This window comes from Bacillus rossius, chromosome 6 (assembly GCF_032445375.1).
Source record: "Bacillus rossius redtenbacheri isolate Brsri chromosome 6, Brsri_v3, whole genome shotgun sequence".
Lineage (NCBI taxonomy): Eukaryota > Metazoa > Arthropoda > Insecta > Phasmatodea > Bacillidae > Bacillus > Bacillus rossius.
This window is the reverse complement of record NC_086334.1, coordinates 62462269-62472786: the sequence shown is the minus strand read 5'-3', so window position 1 is coordinate 62472786 and position 10518 is coordinate 62462269. Positions and strand designations below refer to the sequence as shown.

Genomic DNA, 10518 nt, shown 5'->3' with positions numbered 1-10518 from the left:
TTGGGAAATGTGTCATTGTGCTACCATTGTGTCTTCGTAGTTGAACTCCGCCGAGTATATCCGGGCTCTGCGAGTGAAGCTCCAATTCCCGGAGCAGGCACGTCCTAGAAGGGGGGGGGGAGGTTTCCTTGTGGTCTGGCCCCTCCCGTCCAGGAATTAAAAGAAGGGGGGAAAAAAACAAGCGAAGACTGAATAAGTAAAATACAGCAACTTAGCTACATAAGGTTACAGAGAGATTGTTTTGAAATAATTTTTGCAATACTTAGTGGGCTACAATATAGCCCCGTTAAAAACCGTTATACCTCGTACATAGAAGTGGCCGGAATTGTTTTTTCAGTAGTATAATACATAAATATACAAACACAAACACATAAATTCACCAGTTTGAATACGTGTAGACAAAGTACGTCTTTCATAAGAACGAAACATTGGTATTTGATGTATTTAATAACATTTATATAATATTGTCGCGGGTTGAAATTTTGCAGGGTTGTTGAAATCAAATTTAGGGACTTTACTGACGGGACTCTGGGCTGGCTGCTCTGTTCACTCGTCAGCGCAAGTGGCGTGACCATGTAATTGGGGCACGGGGCCGGCGCGGCGCGCTGCGGGCTTGCAGAATTTTGTTTGTTTGTTTGGCCGCGCGCTGGCGCAGCCACGGGCCGCAGTTACTGGGGCGCGCTGTCGTAACAAGCCGCGCGGTGTGGCCTGCACATTGGGGTAGAGGGGGGGTAGTCTTCCCAGATGTTCTAGTTAGTTGTTTAGTAAATTTGACTTCAATAACGAGCTTTTGTTATGGTAGGCGCGGCAGGGCGCGCGAATTTAAGCGCAAGTGAGTGGTGACTCGGGGCTCACTCAGGCGGAGGCTATGCGTCTCACCTGTGGCCACGAGTTGTTAGTTCGTTCGTGATGTAGGAATTCAGGCTCACTCAGGCGGAGGCTATGCGTCTCACCTGTGGTCACGAGTTGTTAGTTCGTTCGTGATGTAGGAATTCAAGCTTTCGGGCAGAAGCTATGGCCGACGCCAGAGGCCACGAGTCGTTTAATTTAAGTTAGGTCATAATGTAGTCATCTTCAAGCTTTCGGGCGGAGGCAATGGCCTTCGTCACTAGTCGTTTAGTTATAATTTTTAAAATGTAATGTTCGTTCGGATTTTAAGGGCAGGAGAGGCCCCTACGTTAGTTTTAAGTAATCGATCAAGAAAGGCTTTTCGGAAAATGTGAGTATGGACTTATCTTTGTTTTAATTTTAAGTATTAATTATGATTTGAGGTATTCGGAAGGACTAGGGAAGTGTTTAGTGAAGTTCTCTCATTCTCTCTCTTGTAAGGTCGTTCAATCGTTAAGGAAGTAAAGAGATTATTGTTTTAAATTGTAATCCCGCTATTTAAATGTTCTTTAAAATGATGTTGAGTATTTGACTTTAAGAATAAAATAATTTTAATTAAGTATTATGTTATTTTGCAAAATCTCCTTAGTTCAGCTCTCACCAGACATCCTGTACGGGATGACGAACCTATGATCCTAGGTACAGTAAAGTATTTTATGAAGTTAAGACTAGTTGATGCCAAGCGAGTTGTTTCTATGTAAAGAGCTACGATTCTCGCCCCCCCCCCTCTGAAGGTGGATCGTGACAGAAATGGTGAGGCGCCGGGTAGGTTCTATTTCTGGAGAGAGAGAGAGGTAGATTTTTATGTTTATTATTAAGTTAGTTTCAGCTTCTGATAGCAGGTTACTAAGAGTTTACTTGAGGAGAGGATTACGGAATTTTAGTCTATAGTGGAGGAAGTCTTTGAGATTTTTTTTTTGACGTAACAGATGTTTATTTGAGGATACTTGTAAGGATAAAGTTTATAGTGATAAGTTGTTTTAAGTCGTTGAATTTATTGTAGATTTATATCGGGGATTATTACGTGAGGAGAATACGTTATAAGTTAAATGCTTATTAGAGATAATGCAAGTGGTTTAATTTAATTGAAGTTCATTTTAAGATTGTAGGTTAAGAGAATTATAATTTAAAATAAAGTTTTTTGTCGTAAATAGGAATTATTTTCAAGAGAAGTTTGTTTTGTTTTCGTGCGCGTAGGAGACGAGACGTACGAATTAAATCAGTCGAGGGAAGGATAAACGTTAGAAAGGAATTAAAGAGAAAACGAGAGTTTATGTAAAAGAGAGTTATAGAATTTATAGTGATGTTTTGTTTTAATTAGAAAAATGTTGAGAGTTGTTTCAGAACGACACGTCAGTGGACGTGGCAGAGTGAACACGTGACGGGGAGGTGCTGAGACCTAGCGGAGAACGGAGGAACCGCAAGCGAGGGTTGGCGCACCTGATGGAATTCGGTGACGTCACGGGCTCATACGGAGACGTGGACAGGCCGTGACCTTGTTTTGATCAGCTGTACGGTAACTTAGCGATAAGAAAATAGACTATTGGTTAAATAAATTTAAATTTAAGTGTGTTTTAGAAGAAGAGGAACTTTCAGTATGTAAGTAATTTAATTTAAGAAGTGTATGATGTATAGGCTAGAAGTGTTTCGTTGTAAGTTGTTTATGTTTTTGTTAGTTAAATACTACCTCGGTTTTAAAAATATTTTTTTGGGATTTGTAAACATTATTAAGGAGGTACACTATAAAATCGATAAGCATTGAGAAAACTGGGAAGGCTAGATTTTGTGTGTAGAGGGAATTTACTCCAAAAGAACAGAGAGACAAAATTAATGTTTTCATTAGGGCGAGGGACCCTAAGGTGAGGCGTTGTGTCCCTGGGAAGAAAGGGAATTGTAGCGCAGACCATAGGAGATGGGCTGACTACGGAATTAAGGGTCAGGAGAATCCTGAGAGTTGTGAGTAGTTTGGGGCAGGAGTTCCCCATGGTAGTACCGAAGTGGCTATCCTGTATGGGATAGGGTACCATTTCAATGAAGTTTGTTGGTGGGGTTAGAGCCCCCTGTGTAGTGGGCCTATAGCAGATAGGCACTACAGTGAAATTTTTGGTTATTTTGTGAGGTAAATTCCCTGGAGGTTAAGTAAGATTGGATTCAGTTAGGAAGGAGGGAAATGAGAAACATTGCTGTAGAGAGTTAGTGTACTTGCCTAATGTGAAATTGAATTTTACTAAATTAATTTAGGAGAAAGTTTTGTTCGGTAAATAAATAATAATGGAAGATAGCTAGATAATTAATTAATTTTTTTTTGAGTAAGGTGTTTTAAGTAATGAAATAAAATAAGGTGAAGTAATTTGAATAATTGGGGAGGAGTTTCTTTAAGAGTTTAGATAATTGTTTTTGAATTTATTGAGATATTCAGCCAGTGAAGTTTGAGTGTGAGAGATACAGTGAGATTTTAAGGAAATCGGTTGTTTATTAATTAGGACAAATGAGATTTTATGATTAAGAGTCAGTAAGCATAGTTAAAATTTACGACATGATATTTGTTGACAGTTTACAGTTATTAAGGAGAAAACAGAGTAATCTATTTATTTTTATTTTAATGGTTTGAAGATAAGATTATGAATTTTTTTTGGAAGTTTCTTTGGCATGTTGGAATAATTTTTTTTGATTTTTAGAATTTACAGAGAAAATTTAATTGATTTACATTAGTTTGGAAGTATGGAGGTTTAATGTTCGATTAGCCCTAACTTGATGGTCGGATCCCAAAAGAATGCCGTAAAACCGATAGCCAATTGAGAGGAATGCGGTAGGCGCTTGTGTAGAGAGGGGTTGTGGGAAAACTCCTTGGGACTGATGGCAGATCAGGGGCCCTAAATAGTGTGTGATGCTGTAAAACCAGTGCAGAGAAAGCCTGGTATGCTTAAATTTTTGGGCACAGGTTATGTAAACCTGGGGTTCCATGGGATTTAGTCATGTTAGCTGCTGTGGGACATTGAGATTTCCAGGCTCCATAGTAAATTCAATGTAAATTTTTGTTTTCTTAAAATAATAAATTTGTTTTTAATTTTTTTTGAGATATTTGATTTGTAACAGTGAATACAGACCCCGAGGAATAAGAGTTGTCATGCTGTGAGAGGAGAAGGTGGTAGGCCTAAAAGGGTACAGGCACCACAGAGGTTATGTGCATTGCATAATTTAAATATAAGGAAACTTGAGAATTTGAAATTTTGTTGTTGGTTTGTACACCCATAAGAAGAGTATAGGCAGAATTTTTATTGTTATGAGATGTCTAATTTAATTGAAAAGAAGAAAGTTTAAAGATGCAAGGTAACATTATTATTGTAATAATTGAAAGAGATTAAGAGGTAGAGAGAAATAGGCAGTTTTTGTTTGTAAGTACTAAAGTTTACAAATAGAAATTTAGTAACTAAGAATGAATAATAAGTTAAGTCTAGTGTAAAAGTTTTTTTTAAGTTTGTTAAGTTAAGAGTCACAAGTAAATTTTTTTTTAGAGAGAATGTCTTTGATAGGAAGTATTAGAAACTTATGGGAATTTTAGGGTAACATAAATAATGTAGGTAATGAATAATAAATAGATGGTAGGTCTTAAGTTAGGATTAACATTTGAAGCAGAATTTAATTAAGAAGAAGGAAAATAAATAGGCCTAATGAAAAGAACAAAAAAGGATTTTATGGTAAAGCATTTTTTTTAAGTAATAAACAATGAATAATAATGTTGTTTCAGGGTAATGTGTACTAATAATACAATTTTTTTTTTAGGACCAAAGAACAGGAATTATGTAATTTAAATTAACATGTATTTTTGAAACTGTTACAGATTCCTTAAGATGAGCTGAGCAGCAGTCCAGTTTACAAGATGACAAGAGTTCGAGAGACAAGATACAAGATCACTGAAACAAGAGCCAAGACTGAAGATTCAAGAGAAGAGAAAGCTGGCAGCCATGGACTTACAAGTGGAGATTAATAAGGTCATGTAAAGTTTTATTTTTTTTTATGGAAGACAGTAACTGGAGTTTTTTTTTGTTATAAACATTATTTACAGAACTTTTTAGGTTATAGTAATGTAATGGAACTAGTGAGTTGTGGTAGCTGTCAAAAAGAACTAATACCTTAAGTTTAATTTTTAAAGTTAATTTTCTTAATTTACAGAGGGATTAGTAGTTTTTTTTTAAACCTTATTTAGGTTGGAATTTAAATACAATAGCTTATTATAAATGTGTACGAACAGTTCAAGTTCACAGTACTGATAGGTAGGTCAGATGATCTTATTGATTTTGATGATTTGTTGTTTTGAGTTGATTTTTAAGTGTTGTGAATTAGACAATGAAATAGTTCTGAAAACTTAAATTATTTCAAGCTAAGAAATAGTAAAGTTAATTGTAACTCAAAGGACACCAGAATTTAATTTTTTTTTAATTAGTAATGTTTGAAAATTTTATACTTTACAAGAAAGGTTATAAACAAACAGATCGGATGGAACAAGGATGCAGTAAATCACAATTTCATTTAGAATTATTGATTAGCTTTTGAGGTTATGAAGTAAAAGTAATTATAATTTAAAAGTTTGAATAAAAAAATGTTTTTTTTATTTGTTTGAAATAGAAAATTTAAAAGTTAATTAGTCATGATCTAGGTGGGTGATGGGGTGGGAATTGGCCACTCTTTTTCCCTATAACCTCCCTAACATGGCCTTCTATTACAACTAACAGAAATAAAGAAGAAGAAAAATGAAGAATTATTAGTTAGAATGTTTCTTTCATGAAGATACCTGATGAACTTTTACTGTTTGGAAGAATAGAAGCAAGGTTAGTCAGATATTTTTACTCAGAAGAAGAAGAAGATAAAGCAGTTTTATGACTCGACAAGCCAGAGATTGGTGTTTCCCCTCTGCGCTTCTATTGACTACGTTGTTTACTCTCATGGGATAGCTGGTTCGGCACCATGGAGAGAGATTGGTGGGCATTGTGGTTGCCCCCAGAAGAAAAGAAGAGTAGAAGAGGTTATGGGTGGGTCATGTGAACTGACCTTCAACCCAGTTACTTCGTGGGGACTATTTGCTGTATAGAGAAGATCAAGACTCAAGAGTTAGGGAAAATCATTGGAGGTCATGTTTCCCTTCCTTAAGTTTTTCCTATCAAATTATTTGCCTGATTAGATTATGCTAAGGGTGGGATACTTTATGTTAGCAGTTGAATTAATTAATTTTATTTTTTTGTGTGTTTGCATCCTTGCCCATCGATTGCAGTTTAGTAGTTAGTTTTGTATTTGTCAGGCGTGATGGTAATGCCTGTTGATGATGTTTCAGAATTGTAATCTGTTCGTGATGAGGATGGCACAACTCCGAAGCAGATGTGGGGAGAAGTTGTGAGCTGCCCTGGAAGCCAGTCCAGTAGCTGTTGGAGTTGAGTGGTGTTTGCTGATGGCCAGCCCAGGGAGCTACTCTTCTCGACAACACTGACTTCGAGGAGTTGCACCAACCTTCACGAGATAAGAGTTTAATTAATTGAAACACTGTAAGGACACTTAATTTTTTTTGAAGAACGAAAGAAGTATGGTAATAAACGGAAACCGAAAAAAAAAAATAATAATAATTATCAAGAATTTGCACATTGTTTAACGAATACTGAGAAACTAAGAACAGTAATTTAATTTGTAAAGAGAGCTTCACTAACAGAACAATTTTTTTAGAATTGAGAACTCGAGCCTCTGAAGGTTCCTGTGAGAACAAACCAGATAAAAGTTTTACATTTAATTTTATGAATACTTGTTGTTTTAAAATAAATCTTATGCAGAATCTAGATGTATGTTCAGACAGCAAGGAACTAAGAAAATTATTATTTTTGTGAAATGAGGAATTTATAGTTATGGTTTAATGGAAAAAGACAATTTGTAATTTTGAGGTAGCTCGATGGGGCTCGAGCTCTGTGAGGGGAGGGTTATGTCGCGGGTTGAAATTTTGCAGGGTTGTTGAAATCAAATTTAGGGACTTTACTGACGGGACTCTGGGCTGGCTGCTCTGTTCACTCGTCAGCGCAAGTGGCGTGACCATGTAATTGGGGCACGGGGCCGGCGCGGCGCGCTGCGGGCTTGCAGAATTTTGTTTGTTTGTTTGGCCGCGCGCTGGCGCAGCCACGGGCCGCAGTTACTGGGGCGCGCTGTCGTAACAAGCCGCGCGGTGTGGCCTGCACATTGGGGTAGAGGGGGGGTAGTCTTCCCAGATGTTCTAGTTAGTTGTTTAGTAAATTTGACTTCAATAACGAGCTTTTGTTATGGTAGGCGCGGCAGGGCGCGCGAATTTAAGCGCAAGTGAGTGGTGACTCGGGGCTCACTCAGGCGGAGGCTATGCGTCTCACCTGTGGCCACGAGTTGTTAGTTCGTTCGTGATGTAGGAATTCAAGCTTTCGGGCAGAAGCTATGGCCGACGCCAGAGGCCACGAGTCGTTTAATTTAAGTTAGGTCATAATGTAGTCATCTTCAAGCTTTCGGGCGGAGGCAATGGCCTTCGTCACTAGTCGTTTAGTTATAATTTTTAAAATGTAATGTTCGTTCGGATTTTAAGGGCAGGAGAGGCCCCTACGTTAGTTTTAAGTAATCGATCAAGAAAGGCTTTTCGGAAAATGTGAGTATGGACTTATCTTTGTTTTAATTTTAAGTATTAATTATGATTTGAGGTATTCGGAAGGACTAGGGAAGTGTTTAGTGAAGTTCTCTCATTCTCTCTCTTGTAAGGTCGTTCAATCGTTAAGGAAGTAAAGAGATTATTGTTTTAAATTGTAATCCCGCTATTTAAATGTTCTTTAAAATGATGTTGAGTATTTGACTTTAAGAATAAAATAATTTTAATTAAGTATTATGTTATTTTGCAAAATCTCCTTAGTTCAGCTCTCACCAGACATCCTGTACGGGATGACGAACCTATGATCCTAGGTACAGTAAAGTATTTTATGAAGTTAAGACTAGTTGATGCCAAGCGAGTTGTTTCTATGTAAAGAGCTACGATTCTCGCCCCCCCCCCTCTGAAGGTGGATCGTGACAATATGAACGTATTTATGGCTTGTTTTTAATGAAATAAACAAGAAATTGATATGAGAACAAAGTATTTGAAATAATTAAATGAAAAAAAATATTATTTAGTTTTCATTTCTCAAGGAAAATCATTCGCTACTAAAAATATTGAGTGTAAACTTTGGAGTTATAAAAGTAGCGCATTTGCTGAAATTTCTGAATGACAATCAGTTTTATGTTAAAATTCAATTAAAAAGAAAACTTACTTATAAAAAATGATATTGTTACGAACTTAGGACGAGAGGCCGTGACGCGCACCAGTTATTTGAGCAGTCTCGCGGCCCCGCACGGCCACTGACGTCACGCCCGCATAACTTCGGGGATTATAGCGGCCCGGCCTCGCCACCCCCCTGCCCCCACGCCCTTCTTCCTCAGCGCTGTTATCTATCCCTAAGCGGCCTGGGGATTCCGCGGGCTTACTCAGGCCACCGCGTGGAGTGGCGTGAACAAGCGCCTCTGTTCTGGATGCTTCGAGCGTGGGGTCGGCCCGGGACGACGCGACACATCGCAACCACTCCCGTCAGTTCAAGAAAGGCGACCACGGGTATAAAAGCGGTGACGCCGGCCACCGTATTTGTTGGGTTCCAACAGGCGAGTTGAGTGAAGTGCAGGTGGCGCAGACGCGGAGCGACGGGACCGTGAGAGTGCGACTGAGTGGCGCGAGACTGTGTGTGTGGTCAGGCGCGAGGTGAGGGGCGAACCACTGTCGAGCCTAGCTCCAGTGAGGAGAGCGAACTGTAGACTGGACAGATACTTAGCTACTTATAAGCAGACATTAAGTGAGGTGATAGTAATGTAAATATTAGTAGGAAATAAAACTGTATGAAATTATTTGGGATATCCTTGTGAACCCGTTTTCCCATTTCGTCTCCTGCTCTGGAGGCGGACGGGAGCAGACTCGACGCTGCGCCGGCTGCTCGTGCCACTCGCGAGCCGAGAGGCCGGGGTGAAGCCCAGCGGCTGACGGCATCACTGCCACGTCACAGCCGGGGAGACCTCGCCGACGGCCCTACTGATACTCACCCTTCCTGACAGCCCCAACTGTTCGTTACTTCTCCCCTTTCGCGGGAAATGCCTGCTGAACCATTTAAACCGCCGTTCATTCCCGAAGACTGCATAGTTAACAAAAAAATACATATTCAACTTTACAGGAATATTACCATGCAACCAACGGTAAAGTTCCCGTTTATTGACACTTGGTTAGGTGAATTAATCACAGTCGGGTGTTTTTTCCCGATTGAGTTTCCAAGTAATTTTGTTTTGCATATATCTTTTCCACAGGATTTTTTTTTTTTAATTTTTTATATACATATAAAATATTACATAAATTTTTTTTTCGTTATTTTAATTTTTTTTATGTATTGGTACTGCTTACGGACCTCTTGTTGGCAGGCACGATTAAATCAACTATATACATACATAAAATACCATCATAGACATTTTTTGTAGTCTTAAGTAGTAACTCACTAATTGTTTCATGTAGTCCATATGAAATTATTCCCATGTTTTGGTACCCTACAGCATACACATCACAAGACATAGAGGAGCTTTTTTTGTTCAATGGATGCTTCATTTACGGTAAGAAATTTGTTAAACAAAAGAATTTTAGATATTTTACTTCATTCCAAATGCGGATATAGAATTAATTGTTTTATTTCGTACGTCCAAATATGCAGGGACAAGATGTGTCCAGCTCAAAACCGATGGTTGGCGGGGGGGGGGGGGGGTGTTTCTTAATTGAACCTGTTTCATGAAGGAGGAGAGTCCAATGTGACGTAAAATAATAAACAATAAAAAAGAATATAATTTATTGAAGAATAATTTTCTGTACACATGTTGTGAGAATTCGGTACAAATTTTCTCTAACTATAGATTGTGACCATGTGCCACTTTGGTTTAAGGTATTTCCATTTGCTTTTATGGTTAGGTTCGTTTAAGTAATTTATGGTAATTTTCGTTAGTTAAGTTTAATTGTTTTGTTCTTTTAAAGTTTGTATTATTTTAAATTTATTTTAAACGTTTAGGGAATTTATTGTAGGTCATGGCCAGGTTCGGGATTGCCGAAGGCCGTTAGTTATCCAGAACAATCCAATACATGTGAGAGATAATTTATCCCAGGGTATTTTAATTATTAAGGTTATTTTATGTTAAGATGTTTAATAAGTAATGTATATTTCAAAGGGCAGAGAGACTTATATATTTTTGGGCGAGCCTACGAGTGGGGTTGTTCAAATAAACTTTTGAAGTGACGAACTATTTTCTATGACGTCACATTGGCGGTGCCGCGCCGCGCCGTGCGCACAGTTTATCGGCGCGGAAGAAAAAAGGGGAGTCGTGAACCGGCCCCAGGGGTGGGAGGTCGTGTGTGTGTTTTCCCTCGAGACAAGTATACTAGATGGTGGAACATAATTTGGAGTCGCCGGGGATTTTGTTTTTGGTTTGATTCAGCCTGAATGTGAGGCTGGTTTTCGAACGGTAAGGGATCGTCCATTAATCACGTGAGTCTCGAAAGGGGGGGGGGGGGGTGTCGGGAAAAATCAC

At 38.6% G+C, this 10518-nt stretch overlaps 1 long non-coding RNA gene across 1 annotated transcript; it reads left to right on the top strand.

Moving 5' to 3' along the window:
- Nucleotides 1-474: 474 nt before the first annotated feature.
- LOC134533256 (uncharacterized) lies at nt 475-7689 on the top strand. Its single transcript, XR_010075281.1, has 2 exons — nt 475-4586; nt 4730-7689. It is a non-coding gene; the product is annotated as an uncharacterized LOC134533256 (long non-coding RNA).
- The last annotated feature ends 2829 nt before the right edge of the window (nt 7690-10518 follow it).